Here is a 23461-nt window from a genome sequence, read left to right on the forward strand (position 1 = left end):
GCTTGAAATCCCGTAAAACAGTTCCCTCATACCGAGTTGGTTATGAGTGCTCTTAGAGAGCAGGAGTTTTGTTTGTTGACGTGTGTATCTTCGCTTCAATAGGATAGCGGTCCGAGTCAATGCTAATACCTCGGAGAGTACGCCGTTTAAAACACTGAAGACATGTCTTCGGTCTATAACAACATGACCGATGGTTGGTCACTTTTCAATCCGGAGACAGCCAGATAGCTTGAGGATTTTTTTACGCTGGAACCTAATACTATAGATAACCATATTTCGGGCCCTTCGAAGTCGATCAACCTCATCCCTTTAGGGGATGTTTCATCATGAATCCTGAATTGAACGACCGTTGTGCAAAATATACCTTCTTCTTCTTAAAGTCGTCAAGCTCGATTTTGACATCGTAGCGGGGCAGCTCTCATGTGTGCGTTGTTGTGCGCAAATTAGTGATATGTTGAAGAATTTCGCTTTGATGCGGATTGTGGCTAGACGTTCATCCACCGTGGTAGAGCGAATATTCCAGATGCATACCCTTAAATCATAATCCTTAACACGTTTGCAATTCTCCTTATCAAAAGAGTATCTCTCATCCGACGCTTTTTCATTGGGCGTGTTTTTTTACGTGGTACCAAGCGCGGCGCACAACCCTGAGAGGGATGATTCGTCTTCTCACTTTAGCTCGCCTTCAAACAGGTGTGCTTTTAGCTATCCAGAGTCTTAGATCGGAAGTCGTGAGCTGCTTGCGCCACAAGTAAGAGAATCGTTTCTGGCCACTCTTAAATGAATAGCGCTCAGAGAACTTTCCTCAATTGCGTTAACTTCTCCACGATTGGATAAATTAACTTTTTAAGAAAAGTTGAGTTTTGAGTAAAGCGTCTTAAAAGAAAATCGTGAGTTCTATTTAGACTCAAACTTCATTCGTATAATTTTTGATATGTGCATTTTCAGAAAATTTTTGTCCATATTTGGTTTTTGGAATTTGAAAAGTTTTGCTCATTGTTTATTATGCATGTAATATATCTGCTACTGTATCAGAATTTTTGCTTCACTTAATGCCGAGTCGCGTGGTTTTGCATGCCACTAAACGCCTACCCATCACGCCTTTGAATTATAGTACATATTTCAAGCAAATTCCATCAATATTTAATATTTTCGTTTTCAATAAATACACCTGCCTTTAAAGCAACTAAAATCCATAAATTATTCCAAAGCTTTAGAATAATAAATCGTAACAAGCGAAGAATTAATTGTTCGACGCCGAAATAAAGGCTTGACGGCTGCGGCAATTAACAATTGCCGACAAAACAATGGCTGACTTTTGCCTAGGAAATATTAAATATGCGCATATGTATGTATGCCGTTGTGTGCGTGCATACAAAGAAAACACTTGCTGAAAATAGTAGGGCTATGACCAAATTGGCGCCAAACCAAAAACCGAAATTGATTTGACAAAATTTTGTCGACTTTTCATTCAATTTATTGAAGTTTTGGACATAGGTGCGGGTGTATGGGTGTGTGTTCTAAGCAAATTAGGTTTTTGTAAATATTGACTGCATAAAAACTTCAACAGCAACAAAGAAAACTGCAATATTTGCATAAGAAATGGAATAATCGAGATTTAATGCGATATAAACAAGTGTTAAAGTGGCAAGTGTTGGTGGTTTATGTTTGTTGCTAGCTGCATGTTGGCGTTGTGGCTCACTAAGCAATATATACAAACATATATACTTGTATATATTTAGTATATTTTCTGAACAAGTTTTCGAGCCAATATCTGCATTCGAGTATAAATATGTTAGTGTGTGTTGGCGCTAAGGTGGGCAGATGTCACTTGTGGCTTCGCGTTGGACCATTTTTTATTATCTCGCTTACAAAACGGTTTCGTAATGATCAGACAAATGGCATGCAAATTCATACATATGTACATACATATTTGCATATGAATGCGCAGTATTCAATGGGCGTATTATGAACAATAGACTGTAATGTCATAACCCGCATTTATGTATGTACATATACATATGTATCTATGTACGTATGTGTGTGTCTCAATTTCTCGATATTCACAATCCAGTTTCATTTTGCATATTTCATCATTTCATACATCTTTGATTTGCTGTAAATAATGTCATTAAATTGCAAACAAAAGCTCGTGCGAAAAATTTACATTTGACTATGAACTGGTTTGCAAATTAGAAATCTCTTCTTCTTCTTGGTACATATGTTGCCCTGTATTCGGCAACATAATTAGGCAGCTTGAACTCAAGGGATTTTAACAGAATCGCAGCATTTGCAGTTAGCAGTGAGCGCAAATGTCGCAGTTTCGGTGAAAATATTTCCGAGCGTGTTGAATTCATCAGCTCTTCGCACGTGGGAACAGTGAAATCAGGTATTGTTATATACGATATGCGAATAAGTGCGTAAAAAGCTTTTAACACTTGTTATTTACTTAAATATATGTACATATAAGTATATATAATATTTGTTAGCGTACGCTTTTAAAGGTAGAAATTTAAAACGATAGATGGTTATAAGTATTTAATAGAAGTTCTGACATACAATAGCAAATATTTCGGTAAACTTAAGTAATTGTTTTTATTATCTAGTCCCCGTTAGGTTGGATACAGATAAGTGGTCACTGAGGTCTTCCAACAGAAAGCCCAGGAAATGTGTTATTTCGACAGGGTCGGACCATAGGAGAGCAGTGTCAGCTGTGTAGGGTTTGCTAGGCATGCAAAGAGGTTGTTAAAGTCATCCAGGAACTCGTTGAATGCTGGACATAATTGTATTTGCTTTGTCGGGCTAGATTCTGGATAAGTAGAAGTTTAACCATAACGAAGCTTATTCTCGATTCTTGCGTCAAATCGAGCTCTTCGTATGCAATGTGTGGTGGTTTGACTACAAGTACGCCATTCACTGAGAGGGAGTCGATGAAGGTGTTTACGGCTGAAGTTAATTGCGTCCGAAGTCAAGTCGGCGTATATGTTTTAGATGAGGCAGATGCTATTAATGATCATAGGAGGCGATTCCGCGTCAAGCAGATGACTGCAGGGATGATATCTAGGAAAACAACTCCGCAGAAACTATATAGAGAGGAGTTATGCTTCTTAACTGAGAGCTGACGGGCCTCACTGTACAGATGTTCGATAGGAAACATCAAGAGGCATCCCATTATAGTCCAGAGTGCAGTGTTCTGATATGAAGCTTCCTTGTATGCGTTTCACTGCATCCAGGCGACCATATTGGTGCGGCGTAGTCAAGGACCGGCTGGCCAATTGCCAATTTTATTGCGGCTCTGTACTTTGGCAATAATCGCGGTCATGTGAGGAGTGAAGAAGCATAGAAGGTCGAGTGTCACACCTAAAATCTTAGGTCTGTTGACAGTCGGATATTTAACGCCATCGACTGCAATACTTGTATTGTTGAATATGGTCACTGTGGATTTAGTGGCGGAGAGTGTTAGTTTCCGTGCAGCGAAGAGGCGAGAAAGGTGTTTACTCTTGAGCATATGCCATCGATTCCGTTGCCCGACGTTTCGTGTAATCACCAAAGTACGGTGCTAGAAATTCCCTCAGGTGATGGGGTCTCGTCGGACGCTAGTTGTCAAAGTTGTATACAGGAGGTTGAGGTGAAAATATTCCGGCACTTTCTCTTCCTTGCCAATTGGCGGCAGTTGTCATATCAAGAAAATAGTTATATGTAGTAAATGAAGGCTAGAGGATATAATAAACCGTTTTGACTCATTTTTAGATTTAACCACACCATTGACAGTAAAAGTTTTTCGCTTACTTTCAATACGATGCCCGGCAATTCTATCGATATTTGTGTGAAAACGTCAATCCGTAGAACGTGGATTTTCTTATTCTAAACATTGGTATGAAGCGAAAGTTTTTACTATTTTCTTGTCTTTTTAATATTGGACACAAAAAGAAACTCGGTATATGGCTGCCATTCGAATTAATGCAAAAAAAACGTTAACGATATTAACCCCATTTTCGAATCGATGCTGAATCGAAAAGAAAACGATCTATTTCTGAATTGCTGAGGCGGATGGTTACTGGTGAGTAAAAGTTAGTCACTTACGCCAAAGTCAAGCGAAAACAGTTACAGTCGAATCGTAGTGAGCTGGCGCAAGCATGACGGTCAACAAGGTTTTGCTATGCGTTCAGCAGTATTGACAAGAAATTATTTACTTTGAGCTGACTCCCTACAGTCAAACTTCTAGTTCGAACCTATACTGTCAATAATTGTACTATTTGTACAATCGCCCAAAAGAGGCAAGCTTTGGCAAATATTAGAGGAATTATGTATAAGGACAACAATATACAGACGCTTGGTTCAGAAGTTCCTATATATCCATCTTATAGTCTGCTAATCCCACCAAGTAATTACTACCTGTATTTGTCTATTGCGAATAATTTATCTGGCGAAAAATTTAACTCAAGAGAAGTGTGATGATGTGAGTCTCCACCAAGTGGATTTATTAAGGTGGAAGCGTCTACTTACATATACATTTAATTTTGTACTAAAATCGACGCCGAATAGATCTACAGTACTTAGTTTCTACGAACTTCATACAACACTAAGTCATTAAAACTTAATGACATCAATATTCAAATTATCTAACGGTTGATTATTGCTTTATGTTTTATTCAGACACATTATAGATACCAATATCGATAAGTAGTTAGTAAAAATCCTATCGATATTGGTGACAATAAACAAATAAACGACCTTCTCGGAAGTGCAATAGCCCGTAAGAGGCAAAATCCGTTTGAACTTGGCTAACCTTGGATTTTCCAATAGTTTTAGCAAAAAATATGAAACTAGGTCACAGCTACCAGCAGAAGCTAGATGTTGGTGACTTACATATTAATATACATACATAAGTGGTCGAAAAAAATCAACGACAAAGCTTAGTAAAGAAGTTAAATAAACGTAAAAATCTCACTTCCACTCGCTGCAGACGTGAATCACTGCTGAAACCACAAGAAAAAAGACACCAGTAAAAGAGACACTTAACAACAGCGCCTACAAGTGCGTGTGTAGGTGTGTCGTCGCAGCGCGAAACTCGCCACTTTCGCTTTCGAAAAGGGAAAGGCCAAACGTCAAACAACAAATACAAGGCACCGTATCAAACCAGCCGCGCCACGAACAAATCAGACACGATCAAGACCAAGTCAGCTGATTAACATTGACGCATGCGCTGACAGACGCTTAACCGTTACCACACTGGCAACACAACGAACGGTGCCGCCGCTGTTTATGGTGGGACTTGAAGACTTTGACATTAGCGACGATATCACCACTATCGCCTCAAGCAATCAACGTACAAGAAATAACAGCGCCATCTCCAATGACAATAAATGTTAAGGCGTTTTGGGTGCCACACACTGCATGTGTATACTTTTATGTATATATAATATGTAGAGGAAGAGTGGTGGAAAAAACATATAAAGTAGTATGTTTGTTTGTATTTGGTCGTAGCTATATCTCATATGATAAATATCATATTGCATTACATTTATGATGGTCGCACATCTCTATTTACTGCTTAGCTGCTGCTCTATGTACCATATTTGCTCGATTTGTTGGTAATTTAATGCCACTACACGTATGTACATATATGTATGTTTGTTTGTATATATGCATTTGTGTTAAAAATGCGGTTAAGCTTTGGTTAGTGTACTGAGCTGCTTGAGATGGTCACCTGGTCGTATTTTGAATGTCGGCTTAAAGCGCTTTGTAAGCCTGTTGTTGTCGTATTTTTTTTTTAATCGCAAACGAGGTTGTCGACTGTTGCTGTTAGTTTTTATTTTATTATACCCTCAACAGGGTTTATAAAGTTTGCTATGAAGTTTGTCATACACAAGAAAAAAACTTCTGAGACCTTATAAAGTTGTATATAAGTTATGGGCGTGATAAGTTGAGTCAGTTTAACCATATTCGACTGCGTGTATATGTATGTATATACGCACTAGTCCTTTAGTTTTTGAGATATCGTCCTGACATTTCGCTCACGTCCTTTCCGATCCAACAAGCTGCTCATTTATCGGAATCGCCGGTATACGACCACTGTAGCTGCCATACAAACTGATCATTCAAAATCGAGGTTAAATATAGAAAGCTTTTTTATTTGACGAGATGTCTTCACTAAATTTGGTGTAGATTATTATCAAAAGCAGTGCTATAATCTTCGAACAAATTCTTAATATCGGATCACTCTAGCATATAGCTGCCATACAAATTGATCGATCAAAATCAAATTCTTGTATTGAAAACTTTTTTTTTTCGACATTACATCTTCATTAAATTTGGTACAAGGCAAGGTCCAAGACATAACTCTAATCTTTGAACAAAGTATACAAATCGGACCACTATAACATATAGCTGTCATACAAAATGATCGATCAAAGTAGAGCTCTAGTATGAAAAACTTTTTTATTTAATGATATAACCTTACGAAATTTAATAAAGATTCTTACTAAATGCAAAGCTACAATCTCCGAAGAAATTGTTTAGATCAGACCACTATAACATATAGCTGCCATATAAACTGATCGATCAAAATCAAGATAAAGCGCTTCTTTTTTGAAGCTGAATGCACATGTGAAGGGTGTTATAGCTTCGTTGTCGACGAAGTTAACTTTTGTGTTTTTGTTGTTTTTTTCGTTTTGATTATGCGCTGCTTGTGTTTGTTGCTAATAAAATTATTAAAGTACAGCGAAAGTGAACTTTTTGCGTGTTTGAATTTATATATATATACATATGTGTATGTATATATTTGTGTACAGATTCTATATACRTACTTATGTATATTTAGTACATACATACAGACATATGTATAAGTGACACATTATAATTTTACATCTCGCCAGTTGCTGTTATTTTGCGCTTTAATTCACCATATTGTTGTCCTAAATTATGAGCTACTTACCTACATGGCTAATACATATGTATATATAAGATATATATATGTTTGTTTGTGTTTGTGTCGCTAATATTGTGACTTCAGTTCAAGTTGAAGTTTATATGTTGCAGCTTTGTCGTTTGCCAGTTTGCAACATTTGCGGCTTGACATACATATGTGGTTTCTAACATTCACACACACACACATACATACATACTCAAACATATACACATACATCTATTCTCCAAACACAATAACCTTAGTCGGAAAGAAGGCTTTGTTACAAGCTGCAAGCTTTTTTCTTCGTTGCTACAAGTAGCGTTAGATCGGCTGGCTGGTTGGCGGGCCGACAGGTAGATATGTACGAAAGCTAGTGTAGCAGCCAACCAGGCGGCCAGCGACGGCCAGCAAGCTGAGCTAACATGTTTTACAAAACAAAAATTTTACTTGACGCTCGATGAGTATCTCCAAGCAGTTGATATAAATATAAATATAAATGTGTCTAAGTATATAAAGTTATAAGCAAGTATTTACATATTTACAAATTTACACAGCTACTTACATCTATGTATGTATGTGTGTATAAGCACAAGCATTTGCTTATTTTTTATTATTATAGCCATGTTTCGGCCTGTTTTGCTGTTTATCATGTGCCAGCAACTTACAAATATACATATTTACATATATATACTATATACATACATATACATATAAATGTATGTGAATCTGAACGCTTGTAAATATATCGAGCACTTGACTTCAAGTGCACAATAAGTAAAGCGGCAGTAAAATTAAATGGAAAACAAATTATCAACAGCGTGTTTACTTTGGCTTTGTTTCTGTGTTCAAAATTTTACTACTTTGAGTCATTTAATTCTTTATTTCTCAATTTTGTTTGTTTGTTGCTTTTATTTTGTTTATAAACACTGTGTTTATAACTGCTATTTAGACTACTGCCTTTAAAGGTTAAGTTCATGTTATCTGTTTTTACGGCCTACCAGTGCTGCCAACTGAAATATATTTTATTAACTTTTAAATCACTTGAAGTTTTGATTTTAAAAAATTAAAGATTAGTAGAAAGTGTAATAGCAAGATGTAGATGAAATGAATGTTGAGGCTTGAACCCATCAAGTTTTTAAATCCTTAAATATCAAAGCAATGGCTGAAGATACCTAGACCAATACTGTTTAATTTTGTTTACAACAATAAAGAGATAAGAATGATTTTTATTTTCTAAAGGGTATAAAAAGATATTTTTCTAGATCTTGATTGGTCAGTTTGACACCTAGGTGCTATATAGCGGAAAAAGTCTCGTTCGCTAGAGCAATAATATATACCGAATTTCACGAAAATGTCTTATCTGATAAAAATGGTTTCACTACAAGCGCTTGGTTTTGACCGGTTACTTTGTAGGACAGCAAGTAAATATATGTTGCAGGAGTCAGATATGACTGATTCCCATAAATGAGCAGCAGCGGTGAGACAAGATATTGTGCAAAACTTAAGTGCAATCTCTCAAAAGCTGAGGAACTTCCATAACCTGTCAGTTAATTGGTGGTTACCAGTTAGAAAGATGTATGTTATTCCTAACAAGTTTTGTCAAAAGTATTGGAACTTCCCAATAATAACTTCTTCTTTCTTTCATTATTCACACTGCTTACGCTTTTATATTCGGGCTTATAACTTGGAGATTCCAAGTTTTCCATTGCTTCCCCCGTTGGGTTTTGCGTCGAGTACTCTCAGGCCTGTAGTGTTTTCATTCATTCGGACGACATAACCTAACCAGAGTAGCCGCTGTCTTTTAGTTTGCTGAACTATGTCAACGTCGTATATCTTGTACAGCTCATCGTTTAATCGACGGCCGAATTCATCATTCCCAAATGCGCAAAGAGCCTTAAATCTTTCGCGGAACCTTTCCCTCGAAAACTCGTAACGCCGACTCATCAGATGTTGTCATCGTCCATGTCTCTGCATCATTTAGCTGGACGGGGATGATGAGCCACTTGTAGAGTTTTTCCTTTGTTCATCGGGAGTGGATTTATAGACAAAATTATCTACAACTTCAAAGTTATGACTGTCAACAGTGCCGTGGGAGCCAAAACGCGAGTGCGACGACTGTTTATTTGAGTGCAGGATATTTCGTCTTGCCCTCGTTCACTTCCAGCCCATATGCTTCATACCGTTGACGAACTTGGAGAAATCAGAACTAACAGATATCAATGTCATCTGTGTATACTATTGTAGAAGATTGTACCACCTCAATTGAGCTCGAATTATTTTATCCAGCAGTAGCTTGCAGAAGTCGTTTGATATCGAAGGGTTCGGAGAGGTCCTACGCAGTCTTGACGGAGCTTTTAGTATTGCTCAACGTCAGTTTACACCACTGGCAAGGCAGTTGCTTTTTGTGCGCTTAAGAGCAGTTTTAAAATTGACGAGGAGGAGATGTGTGTGGAACCTCTTTCCAAGATTTTGCGCATCTGGTCAGTTGTTGACTTTCTAGAATTGATCCAATCAATTTGTTGACGGTGGGCTTCAATCTTGCACACAGCACCCTCGATAGAACCGATATGCGATGTTGAGGCAACTTATCCCATGGTAGTTGGCGCAGATTGTGGAGTCCCTTCTTGTGAATTGGGCAGAGCAACCGTAAATTGCGGGCATGCTTTCGTCCGACCATATTCTACAAAAAAGCTGATGCATGTACATTCTCAGTTCCTCTTCTCCGCCGTATTTGAATAGCTCAGTCGGCAGTGCATTGGGCCTCGCCACTTTGTTATTCTTCAGGCAGGTAATTGCTATTCGAACTTCTTCATGATCACCATCTTCTAGTGTTATGCTTTCACTGGTATTCAGCAGTGAGGAGCATTGTGAGTGTACAATTGATGGAAAATATAACTCGACATTCATTCTGGCACGTGTTGATTGGAGTGAATGATTCAAAACTCCTATTATTATGACTAAAATAACTTTTTTTTTTTAAGTTTTAGAATATCCCAATAATATGTGCGGCTTAAACTCTCTCTCTATCGGCGTGTGAAAATATTACTGAAACTGGAGTTTTTTAAGAGTCGATAACCTTTCGGTAAGTCGTCAATGACACACGGGCGATCGACTGAATGGAAAATAAATTTAATTGCAGCCAAGTTCTCACCTCATATATCACCGAAGGTTGTGCCTATATAAGCTGGTTGAGAGTTGCTTCATAAAGTCTGAAGACAACTATTTTATTATTTCTAAAGTTTTCTTCTTCCTTATTAGCATATTTTTAAACTTGTATGTGTATAATTTCAGGTATCGATATTTTTCGAAAAAGGAGACAAGTTTATTAATGAGGAAAATAAAGAAAGTACAATTTTTAATTACAAACTCTACTGTACTCTTTATATTAATAATATTTTATAATAACAAAAAGATTAATCACCTCGAATTAGCATTTCCTCTTACAATTTCAAGAAAAAATCTCACAATTTCCTTACTTTGTTCTACAAAACTAACTGTAAAATAATAATTCTGTAATATATAACAGTATTTATTTGTACAATTGTTGCGTTACAAAAAACAAGATATTGAATTTAATTAAATAACTCAAGGTACTTCCTTTTCAATATTATTTTAACCTTAAAAACTTTTTATAACAAATTTATTGCCACGAAATTTATGATTATTTATTAAAAGTATATGCAAATAGGTTAGGTGTAAAGGCAAAACTCAGTACTAGGCTAGTAAACCGATCAAAGTAAATAATTAAGTACGAGTAGTAGACAGAGATAACAATAATTGTTATTGTAAATTAATATATGTTTGCTAATATTAATAAAACGTTACTTCAGGTAGTAAATATTAAACTCATACACGTACTTTAGAGCCAAAGTGTACTTATTTATAACAGTATTTACGCAAAGCTCACGTTGAGTGCCAGCATGTGACACTGAAAGAATACACGGTTGACAAACGGTGAAGTGCGCATATGGAAATTGGAAGGGGTTAAAACTATGCCTCTGTGTACTTTAAAAGGTTCATTGTCATTAACACTAACTGTCAGCACGGTGTGGAAAAAGTACACAGAAACACTTGCTGTTAAGTTAAAACCGTTAGTGGGAGCAAAAGAGAGATAGAGAGAGAGTGAGTGAGTGAGTGACAGAGTTGCACCATTGGATCAAATGAGGAAATGTGAATTTGAAACAACGAAAAAAAGCATATAAATATGGAAACTTTCAAATATTTATTATTTATATATGTATGTATTTAAGAAAATTTTTAAATGTTTGCTGTTTATTTAACTGATAAATATTAGGGAGTGTTTCCGGTTTGAATAATATTCGCGGAATTTCCACAACGAAAATTATGACTCAAAACAAATGGCAACTATTTAGGGAAGTTGGTATATATAGTGATAGTTTCGACGTAAAAATATAATATCAAATATACAATGGATCAGTTTTTACATACAAATATATCTTTTATATCCAAGATTTGTATTAAAACTTTATTTTGGAGCTTTTAATAACAAATAAAATGAAAATATTGAAAATTTACTTTCATCATCAAGTGTGCTCTTCAAAATGGAAACGCAAATTCTAATAAATAAATATTTTATGTTGGAGTACTTTTTCAAGGAGGTTAGCTTAGTCTGGTAGGCCAATAAGCCACGATCAGTTCCAATCCATTGCGATACCAGCTCAGTTACTAGATCCGTGACGAGTAGTCTTACTTTAGATTACTTTCGCTGGATGGGAATTTCAACAGATTCTGATATCTGACTATACCTCTTCAAATGTTATGATACATTAACGTAAGATCCTTACAGCGTGGTCTTGCCAATGTGGGACAATTGTAAAAGAGATGCTTCATAGCTTCCCTTGTGCCTTGCAGTTTTTTCAGTTAGTATTCCGATCATGTTCCTACAGTATCTTGTAGAGAGTGAATTTTGCAGTTTAGCACCCAGCTAGCTCGTTCCATCGGAACATTCAACTAATTTATTTAATCTACCAGCAGCGCTTAAAAGGGTCTGATTGGGGCTTAGACTTTATTCAGCTTTGAAAATAGGGACTATTGTATTCTTATACCTCTTATCAAGAGCGAGATTATAGTGATTAGTGATATCTTTAAAAATTCAATAACTGAATACTTCGAAAAACGGCATTGAGTTCACTCTACATCATTAAGCACCATATAAATACATACGTATAACTGTATATTGTATATTATTCATGAATTGCGTTTAATTCGCAACCACCCATCCTATTTGTGGGTAAACATTTGTATCGTTATGCCGTCTCGTATCCAACATTTTGTATTTGTTTAGTAGATTTCAGTTTCACTTCCTTTTCATTTCACAAGTGCAAATTTGCCAAACACGCGATAGCGAAAACGAGCCGCGAAATGGCCACACCTTTAAAAATCTCGCCTTGTAAATTATGGGGACGGAACATTTGAATTTTACATACTCATATTATCACATTGGCAAGTGAAGTTATTTGCAAACATATACTTTATACTTCACAAAAAGATGTGCACTCTGTGTGAGAACCAACAAGCCACAAATTGAAAAAAGTCATAAATATGAGTACTTACATATGCATTTCTAGTTCGTAGGCAAACAAATTATATATTCGAGTGCTTACTAATGCTAATAATAAATATAATATTGTACTTATAATTTAGGTTTCAATGGGTGCTTGCCACTGAAGAAAGGCCCTGCTGTATTCCCGTGCTAATTAATAAAAATAATATAGTTTTGTAAATAATGCAAATGTTGAACACATTATTTATTAGTTTGGATCAAGTGCCATAGTCGAGATAGAAATTATCATATATATACTTCGTGTTATTATGCAAAATATAAGCCTTGTACAAATATTTACTAAACCAGGAGATTTTTTTTATTTTTTTCTTTGCTTTTTGATTGTATTGTAATTTGTGAAGCAGTTTAGACGGTTTGCTTCTAACACCCAACAACAAATAATATTTGCTAAGTCTAGTACTAATTGTCGTTTATCTCAGGTTCATCAAGAGAAACTCCTTTTACGCCATTTTGTTTGCAAAATCTTTCTGTTCTATTTTGCTATGCCCAGTAAACCAAAGTAGACAGTTATTGTCGCTGTAATGGTAGTTAGCGATCTGCTACACCTTTAGATCTGCTCTTTCACAACTTTAATGCTGTTTAACGTAATACAAGTATATATGATTTTTTAACAAATGACCGCAAAGTTTTCTCAACCCTAGTACTGGAAGATGCTTACTTCGTTCTCTAGATAGAGACTCTTCATGGAGCGCCCTAGAGTATATAATGTATGTTATGGTATACGAAGGCCCGTCGGGGGAAGCATAGCAAGATCTCTACTCCGTTGGTAAGAAAAGGTGGAGAAGGACCTGGCTTCGCTTGGAATCTCCAATTGGTACAAAGCTGCGAAAAGGAAGTAAGACTGAAGCGCTGTAGTAAATTTGGCTATAAGGAAGAAGATATAAATGATTTATTCCGATAATAATAGGTAATAGTGCAGCCATATCGAGTTCAATTAGCGCTAGATGCGCCATTTTGTTTCATTTCGTTATGTGTTTATATCTTGGTATGTCATTTCGTGGTTGCGTTAAAACCAATTGAAGCCCTTTATGAAATTACTTATCTTCGTTATGCTCTTTGTAGTTAGCCCTTCAAGGTTGGGTACCTAAAGGACTCCTGGAGTTCTATCCCGGGTTTGTGCTAGATTTGGATATTCACTGAGAAATTTCTATCATTAATTTGGTTATAGATTTCCATCTGTTCTAATTGCACCTATTGATCCCTCTTAATCCTTCTTAGCGGGCACGGATTGTCCCTTCCTCGGATTTTTCTAGAGAGGCTTATGATTTGACTAAATTTTCTGCTTTTCAGTTGCCAATAATGTTCCTGTGACGAAGTGAGTCGACTTATCAGAGTATTTTTGGCGGCGACAAGACTAGCAACGTCAGCTATCTGTGAAAACGGCCGGTCTCTGAATCCTACCGTAATTATTTTGTAGAACTCCACAGCCCTTCTTTATGCCTCGCTTGTAGAATGCTGGCTGAGTTTGGTAGATGGATAGAGAGAGATATTAAGGTCCTCCAAGTATACTCCCGTCCCTACTTCACAGTATGGATTGAGATAGTGTCCTCCTTCCCCTATTAAACATTTTCTCAATTCACTTTTAGAGCGTATTCTCACTTCGGAAGTCTAGCCTTGAGAACTGTTTCAAAATAACGCTATGCCCGATATTAAAGTCGGACAGAACTCGATTTGGAACCCTGATTCTATAATCTATAAAAATCACTACCATACGTAGTGAATTCAGTTTCCTTTTACACTTTACAATTTTCACGTTGTGAGAAGAGATTTATAATTGCTTAGAGTTTGCACAAGATTGTAGCCGTTTCTTCCACATTTGCCTAATAAAACTTATAACCACCGTAAATAACACCTGATCTCAATGCTTTCTCTGCCGATGTAGGTAATCTCCAAAGCCTAGACTCTCCACATTTCGCGACCCACACATTTTTTACATGACAATGTCATGTTGAACCTGCTAATTTATATGTTAATTTAAGCTTTTTTAATTCTTTTATTTCTGCCGCAACTCTTCTATTGACATATTGTTGTAGCATCGGTGATTGAAGTTGTTGTGCGCGCGCTTCCGCCACTTCTTTGTGTAACGGCAACGGCGGAACACGTTTTAACACTTTCTACTTTCACTACCGTCATCGCTGCAGTCAAACATCGCAAATGAAACAAAAGTATACGGGTATATGGAAACGATATGTTCGTAACTGTATATGTATGTACATAGATATTCGTTAATATAAATACATATATATGTGCTATTCGGTGGAATGGGCTGTGTTATTAATACTGTATGCATTTACGCCTATATCATGCATAATAAATTAGGCGACCCAGTAGGAAATTCGGTAGGAGTTATGAAAAAAAATTACTTTTCTGGATATAACAGCTTTAACTTTATATCGCCACTTTCCTAATATTACCTGAAGCTTTTTTATGACCTGAATTTTTTTGAATTTTTGAAGATCTTTGGTGTACTGAAGCGACGTAAATAACATTCCCACCAAAGGCTGGAAAAATATGAAGTATTTTAGAAAGAAATATGTCTTCGAGAATTACACATTCCTTGTTGAGTAACAAGAAAGCTTTGATCGTCTATCCGAAACTAGTTCAATATTTTGAATAGATCTGGATCTATATCTATAGATATAGTTAATGTTTTCTGACCTTTATTGAGCCTCCGTAAATCCAAAAAAACCGAATTTTCGACTTGTGATAGACTGAATGATAAACCCTATGACCTACAAATATTAATATTCGGAAGCAGGTCTGAGCCATTTCATGTAGGTATCATCAGTGATTTCATAACTAAGCAATTTCTAAAGAATTTTTTTCTCGAGCGGAAAGTACCAAAGATTTGTCTGAATTGCCATTAGAAAAACTGTGAATTCCCCGGACGAAGATTAATGGACTCTTGACGAAAGGAAATTGTAGGAACTGGGGAACTAATCAATTCCATCGCCAATTTAATGCGATGTCATTACAAATCACGGAACATTAATGTAGTTCATCCAGCATGAAAGCAACGCGAACGGTGAGCACTGAGGTGAACATTTTTATAAATCAGAGCTTACACTGAGCGCGAAGCAGGAATCATCCTTAATTTTCTCTTAACGACCAATTGGGAGGTATTAGGTTTACTGCTCCGAGGCGATTGTGACTTCAGTGTACTAGTCATAATAGAAATATATGACTATTATTAAAAGAGTTTTTGTCATCTGTTCCCGCCATAAAAACTTCGTTTCAATAAATTCATACCATTCTACTTAAATGACTAACAGATAGACACTAGACAAGACTCAAGAGTCACACAAACTTTTGGGCAATTAATAAAATTTTTTCTATCGTTTCATTGATATTGGCAGACCTGAGCTCTATCACTTAACTACCATTAGATCAAATTTGACTCGGAGTAACAAAAAAAAAAAAAAAGTCATTTTCATGTATTTCTAACGGTTTTATTGATATTGGAGGCCGGATCACAATCACGTTGTAAAGTACCATATGATCAAATTTGACCCGGACTGATACATTTTAATTTAATTTAATACAAATACTTATTATCAGCTGCAAAATATCAATGCCTAATCCAATTTTTCATATACTTGTTATAAGCCTCGTCTGGGCCGACCTCCAGCGCCTTAAGTAAAGTTTAGTTCCTTCAGTTTCGGCGTCATTTTCATAAGCCCACATCTTGTTTGATGAATGTAGGGTGTTCAGCTACGTTTGCCAACCATTTCTTTGGCGCTCTCTACTGGACGTCGATTTGTCGTTTTTGTAAAAGATGCAGATCCTTTGGTATGAGTCTACCCAAAGCATTAATAACAGTTTGTTGAGTCGATCCATTAGAGATATTGAAGTTCTCCGCCTTTTGACTGATGCCAACATGACGATTTTCAATCACTGTTTCGTTAACTTTTTCGATGTTATCGTCATTAACAGAGGTGGATGAAGGACTCGGGTGAGACAAAGTTTTCGATAACTTCACGACCTTCACTGAATGTTTTATGCCACTCAAGTAATAGTCTTCGTGATAACGTAGACTTGCCAAAGACATATTGCAAAAACGACGCCGTAACCGTGATTCCTTTGGAAACATAAAATTTTATGCAAACTCAATGTTCAAATTTTTTTTTGGATGGAGAAAGTTTCATGTTGTTTAAGTACCGCCATTTTACTTAAACGACTTGAAACTTTTACCATTTTAAGTAAAATACGATTAGATGGTATACATTTCTAAAAACACATATTAATTTTTATTTATAAGTCGGTGACGAAGGACAGTGACTATTAAAAATTTCAAAGTTGAGCCCTTCCAATAAATGTTATTGCAATAAAATTTGGTAATTCAATTCACAATTAACTTAAATTTTTACAAAACTCAGCTGTTGAGTTGTGTGCAAACACTTCGATAGCAAATAAAACTTATTTCAGGTACATCGAACAAAATTAATTGCTGTCGGGGTTTGAAAGCAATCAACTTACTGTCTTCTTTTCGACTTAAACAACTTACCACACGTGATCTATAACTATTTTGCGGGCTGATAGCGTGTAAATAGTTGTTTGATATTTCGCTAAGATTTAATTGCACTTAACTTTAATACATCAACAATTATCGTGTTTGCCCCTCATCTAATAAAATACACCGGTGTACTTGGCTATCTGTACATATCTACATATACAGTGAGCGGTGCTTGTATGTAAGTAAATATGTGCATTGCTGGCATTTACTGCAATCAATTTCAATTCGTCTTAATTTAGATGGCTATAAAAATAAGTTTGAAGGTCTTTTTTATTATCTAAACAATGCCAAAGTAGAAAAGCCATTAAATAGATTCACTCGGTGTTTTGGGTTCGAAAAACTATGTTTGGGTATGTCGTAAGGGTATATATGTAGGTAAATTATATATGTACCAAAATGGCAGGTAAATAGAGTAGAGTAAATAAACTACAGCTTACTTCCTGCTTTGGCTTTTAAGCAAGTCTAATGAATTAGTTTTAATTTTTATTTACGCTTACTTAATTAAATTAAATTTACTTTTTTGTTTTCATTATTTATTTATTTATATTTCACTTTAAAGTTTTTTGTAAATAAAAAGTAAGGATAGCTAAATTTGGTTACAGTCGAAAATTGTCCCTGACAACTCGTAAAATGATAGGCGTAGCAATATTGAAATGTGACAGCAAATCTATCTAAAAATACTGTTACTTTCGATGTATGTCAAAGCGGCCTACAATCTCTATATTTCAGCCAGGGGAAGGTATGATCCGACTTCCTATATACTATTATTAAAATAAACTAATCATTCCCCTTTATATTAAGTAAAAACTCTCGAAGGTCAAAAATCACTATATGTTTTCTGATATTGTGACGAAAAAAAGTACTAAATCATTTTTCGGCTACATTATCATCATGGAAAAATGTCCATTTAGTTTCATTACAATATACAAATTAACCGATATTTTCGGTATAATTGATATACAAGTATATTATTCTTCTTTATAGGCGTAGACACCACTTAAGGGGTTATAGCCGCCTTGTCTGAAATATCGTTTGGTATCGAACGGCTCGGAGAGGTCCAAAGGACGAAGGACAGTGACAGACCAGGACGGTTTACTTAAATCAAAATTGTTTTTCCTATACACATTTAGGTTAATGTTTGATTAAAGTTAGGTTAATGTTGTTCTTAATGCTAGACTCGTACCAAAATACCTGAATCTTTTGCAAAAACGACGTTGGGTAATAGAGATACTTGATAACGTAGCCGAGGGCTTTAAGTTTATCAAATGCAACATTAATAGTGACGAGGCATAATGCTGTTCCAAAAATAAGTTGAGGCACTGAAGGCCATCGGCACATATAAAATCGATAAACGAGTGAGAGGTGGTGTCTTTTCAGCAAAATTAGCTACCAAACTCGTCTTCTATAGAAAGACCAGTGTCTTTCAAGCAGAGATCAGAGCAAGTCTTCTTAATATAACACGGAATGTGCCCACAATAATTAATATATTTTAATATATATACATATGTTGATAGCCAAGCGGCTTTGAAATCACTTAAATACCTTAGGGTTTCCTCAAAGATAGTGAAATAATGATTTGATGTTTTAGATCTCTATATCACAATAAACCTGCAATGAGTACCAGGACATAGATATATTCCTGGTAACTATAAAGCAGAGGAACTAGCCAGACAAGGTATACGTTCTGGTGAACTTCATCAACAGCAAGGGGAAGTCAAGAGAGGAGACGATACAGTGAGGGGATTTTAGTAACAGCGATTTCTCAATCTACCTATCGAGATTTATCTTTTGCAAATTTTCGGGATGGCCTTCAGTAAATTTTGTTTTATCTCTTCGAAATTGAAAACGTGTACTACGGAGCGACATTTTTAAATTAGGGATCAAGAAGAAATATCATGGAGCCAAATATGGTAAATCCGGTGGTTCATCGATAGTATTCATTATGTTTTGACTTTAAATTCGGTCACAGTGAGAAATCCATGAGTTGTTCTTCCACAACACTCAGCCGTTTTCGACGGATGTTCTCAGGCAAACGCCGCAATACGGTGAACTCCTTTATCTTCCTTCGAAAAAAATTCATAATGCTCCAAAACACGAATATCGGAAAAAATAACATCACCTTTTGTCATGTTTTTCCCCCTCCATTTCAAAAACCCAAATCTCGTCCGTAGTTATAATGGTCTCAATGAATGTGGGATCGGCATTCGGACGATCAAGCCTATCCAAAGAGACTTGTTTGCGGTACTATTTTGAAAAATCACCTTTATTTGGGCGAGTCGAGCAGGAATGCATTTCATACCTAAAATATCCACCAAAATCATCCGAATGGACTCGCTCTCTTGTCATCTCTAACACTTTCCTGACAATTTTCAAGCACCATATCTTTCACTTCTTTAATATTTTCAGTCGTTGAAGAGGTCGAAAATCATCCAAAACTCCAATCCTTCGACTGTCTACTCGTAGGCTTGTGTTTTTGATAAAACTGAATCACATTTTGGTTAGAATTTAATTTTAAATATATTCATGTTTGATATTTTTATTCACTGTAAATGCAATACTGAGGTATACCAATTTCAGCAGCTGCTGTAAACAAACTGGACAGATCGCGCTAAAATTTTTCTTAGTAATTAAGGACAGTCCTACCAACTTAATTACAATTTCCGGTTGCTTGTTGTTTTGACGGACGGAGAGTCTTCCGGAATGGAATTACTCACACCAACCCGATCACTTTGACAGCTATCTCGTTTACTTTTATATGTTGCAAAGAACTCTTAAATTAACAAAACTATTTTACTCTGTGCAACAAGTTGCAAAAGTATATAAAAAAGTAAATCTTTTGACACAACTTCACAAATACCATAGATTTAAGAAAACACGCTCAGCAAAATGCTCTTTACTAAAATCAATGACAAATATTTTTATGAAATTGCTGTTGTGTTCACCAGGTTTTGCATGCATTTATTTCCATTACCTTTAATGTCTACAAACATTTTGAGTCTATAGTTTATTTTTCTTAACACTTAATTTTCTGTTTATATTTTTGTTCCGCCAACCTGTGAATTGTGTTAATTGCTTGTTGCAATAAATAATGCGATCATGCGCTTTCGACGTAGTACCCTCCTCATTTGCTGTGATGTACATACATACATACTATGTCTACATGGATATGTACCACTATGCCGTAAGTAGACTAGAACTGCGAGAATTTCGTTCGTGAAATATTATTGTATGACAGCTACCAATATTTATTCGAGGTTATGGCATTCGTCCGAGTTATTGTATACGGTATGGAAATTTTCACACAAGTAAAATTAACACCCCTTAATTGACAGAGCCAATTATAACTTTATATATTAACAAGTTTTATAAAAAAATTCAACTTTCATATATGAAGAAGTCGCAATAAAAGAAGATGAAAGTAAATTTTATAAGCAAACGAATAAATCGAGTTTTTTTTGCTTTTCTGAGACATTTCGTTTCGAGAAAGGCTTGATTGATTTAGCTATAAAACTGTGAAAGCTCAATACAAAGCTTTTAGAAAGCTTTCATTTTTTTGCAAGCTCCCAATAAATAGATAATTAAATCACCTTTTAACGAAGAAAGTTCTGATAACACTTAGTTAGGCATTGCTTTATGTTACTATCAGCATATATTTCAGTCCCAATGAAGACTATACTAAGTAATCTCAGTTCATTAGCAATACCACTTACTGTTTAAAATTTTCTTATATATCAAATACCAGGAAATACCTGTTTGCGAGTTTGAAGAGCAGAGAAAACACAGAAACTTCAAATTTAATAAAGAATGATTACTACCATTAGAAAGAACATTATTTTAGCTTTATTTATTTAAGATTATCTCTTTCAAATGTAGGCCGCAGCTACATCTCAGATGTTCCATCTGTTGAGTCGAATTTTCGATGACTCTTTCGAGCATTCCGACTGGTAACTGACGAATAACATGCGTGATGTTTTGCTCCAAGGCCTGAATCGAAGCGTGATTGTTCGCCCACAAGAAAAAGTCTAGCGGTGTGATATAATACGACCTTGGTGGCCAATCGACCTGACCAAAACGTAAAATTATCTGCTCACCGATATGTTCTATTAATAAATCCATTGACTGATGTGATATGTCTTGTTGAAACCAAATACCGCCGAGATCACGAGCTTCAATTTCAAGCATCAGATAGTCGGTTATCAAGGCGCTATAACCGACGCCATTGACGGTTATGCTCTCACCGTCATTATTTTCGAAGAAATGTGGACCGATGATTCCACCAGCCTACAAATAACACCAAAGCTTTGCTTTTTCTTTTTTTTTGTAATGAAAAGGCAGGACTTTACTCTCTTCAGCTTGTCATAATAAAGTATGCGTCGCATATGCGGCAATTTTACTCTTTTTTCATACATATTGACCCAAAAAAGGGTCTCAGAATCGAACAAAATTTCACTCGACAACGTCGGATCTTCTTGGAACTCCATAGAATCAAGATATCATCTTAGATATCATCATAGAATCATCTTCAAGAGTCCATAGAATGAAGTAATGTCGCCAAACAATACTGAACAAAAATGACAGTTTGACACCACTCACACGGGACCTGTCAAAAAAGGCTTTTAAAAAAGTGCCTTTACTTGGATCGCCCGATATAAACAAGCCTCTTTTGGGATTGAAACTGGTCGGAATTGATTCCTCTATCATAACTTCTATATCACTTTGAAGTTCTTGATACTTACCCATTCTGATAACGGTTTATGGTCGACAACCTGTTCACTTCCCCCTCCCACCACTCATACAACGGCATCTTTATGCACATGGTATGTGAAAATGAAAAGATAGTTTTGTTTTTGTTTCAAATTATCGTAAAAAATAAATCGAGCTTTATTTTTTAGCAGCCATAAAATATCTCAACAAAAGTGTTGAACGACATTTTATGTTCGTTAAGTTTAAGTTTTTTTTTTTTTTTTTTTTTTTTTTTTTTTTTTTTTTTTTTTTTTTGATTTTTTGTTTTTGCATTTTGTTACCATTTTGCTTTTCAAGGCTTAAGTTTTGCTGATAATTGATCTGTTGTCCGTTTTATATTATTTTTGTTTATGCATTTTGCTGTTGTTGTTGTTTACCTTTTCTTAATAGAAAAGTAGACACTTTGAAAAAGTGTGCCATACAAAAAGGCGTGAAAAATTTGTTTGCTAACCATAATAGAGTAAAAAATACAGAAAAACTTACATAAAAGCAACAATAACAACATTACTTTGTTAAAGTAAGATTTGCTTTCGCTTGCTTTTGCGTTTTTCTCGCTTTGTAAGACAAATTAACAACCTTTTATGCTCAGCTTGTGCTACATATGCATGTGTGTTCATGTATGTATGTGTATGTATATGTAGTATAATTTTTTAAAACTAGGAACATCTTTTTACAAGCGGGTGTTGATTTTCATCCCACATATACATATATATTTATATTTTTGTTTTTGTGTCTTGCTTTGATTTTTCTTACTTCATTTTTTTTCTTCATTCTTCTTATATACATATGTATGTTTAAATATAATAAACAGCGCAACATTTTTGTACAAAATATTGTTTTTTTTTCACTGCTTTTTTGCCAATCGCTTTTGGCTTCCAGTGTTGCCTTGAATGCAAAATTTAAATATAAAAAAAATATTTTTCGCAATAATGCTAAAAAAAAATTCACCTTATATTTCTTGCTTTTCCTTTTACAAATGATATATTTTTTATATTCTCGCTATCGTAGTAAACTTACAATTACAATTACAAAAAAATCACTAAAGTAAACTTGCATTAAATGGTGGGAGGTCAACAAATGTGTTACCACCTTACAAACGATTTAAAAAAAAAAAACAATTTTTTTGTGCTTTAGGTATATTTTAGTTTTTGGACATTTCTTGTGTACTACTTTAATTTTTTGCTTAATTAAATAATTTTTTTTTAATTCAAATTAATTTTTTAAATAAAATTTTTTTTAAATTAATTTTTTTTATTTAAATTTAGTTTTTATTTTTTATTATTTTTTGTCTAATCGTAGATGAATGATGTAATCGTCAATAAATAAAAAATAACATGTTATTATGGAAAATTAATTGTAAATTAATGAACTAAAAAGTCAAATGTTGAATCGTATTTATTTTAACAATGTTAAAAATGTATAATAACAATGTAAAATTTTAACTACATTCTTTAGCGTAGCTTTTACATGTGTATATGTATGTGTTTGTATGTACGTTTTGTAAAAAAAAAACATATGAAATGCAAATACATAAAATAATATTCGTATGTTTCCTTATGAATGTTGTTGCAAATCGATATATTTTTGTCTGTTGTACATTTGTATTGACAATAATTGTATTTTGGCAAAATTGGAGTGAAATTTTACAAAAAATCTTACGCAATTTTTATTACAAAAAAATTTCATTTCAAAAAATAAAAATAAAATACGA

This window comes from Bactrocera latifrons, unplaced genomic scaffold (genome assembly GCF_001853355.1).
Source record: "Bactrocera latifrons isolate USDA-ARS-PBARC rearing strain unplaced genomic scaffold, ASM185335v1 scaffold_19, whole genome shotgun sequence".
Lineage (NCBI taxonomy): Eukaryota > Metazoa > Arthropoda > Insecta > Diptera > Tephritidae > Bactrocera > Bactrocera latifrons.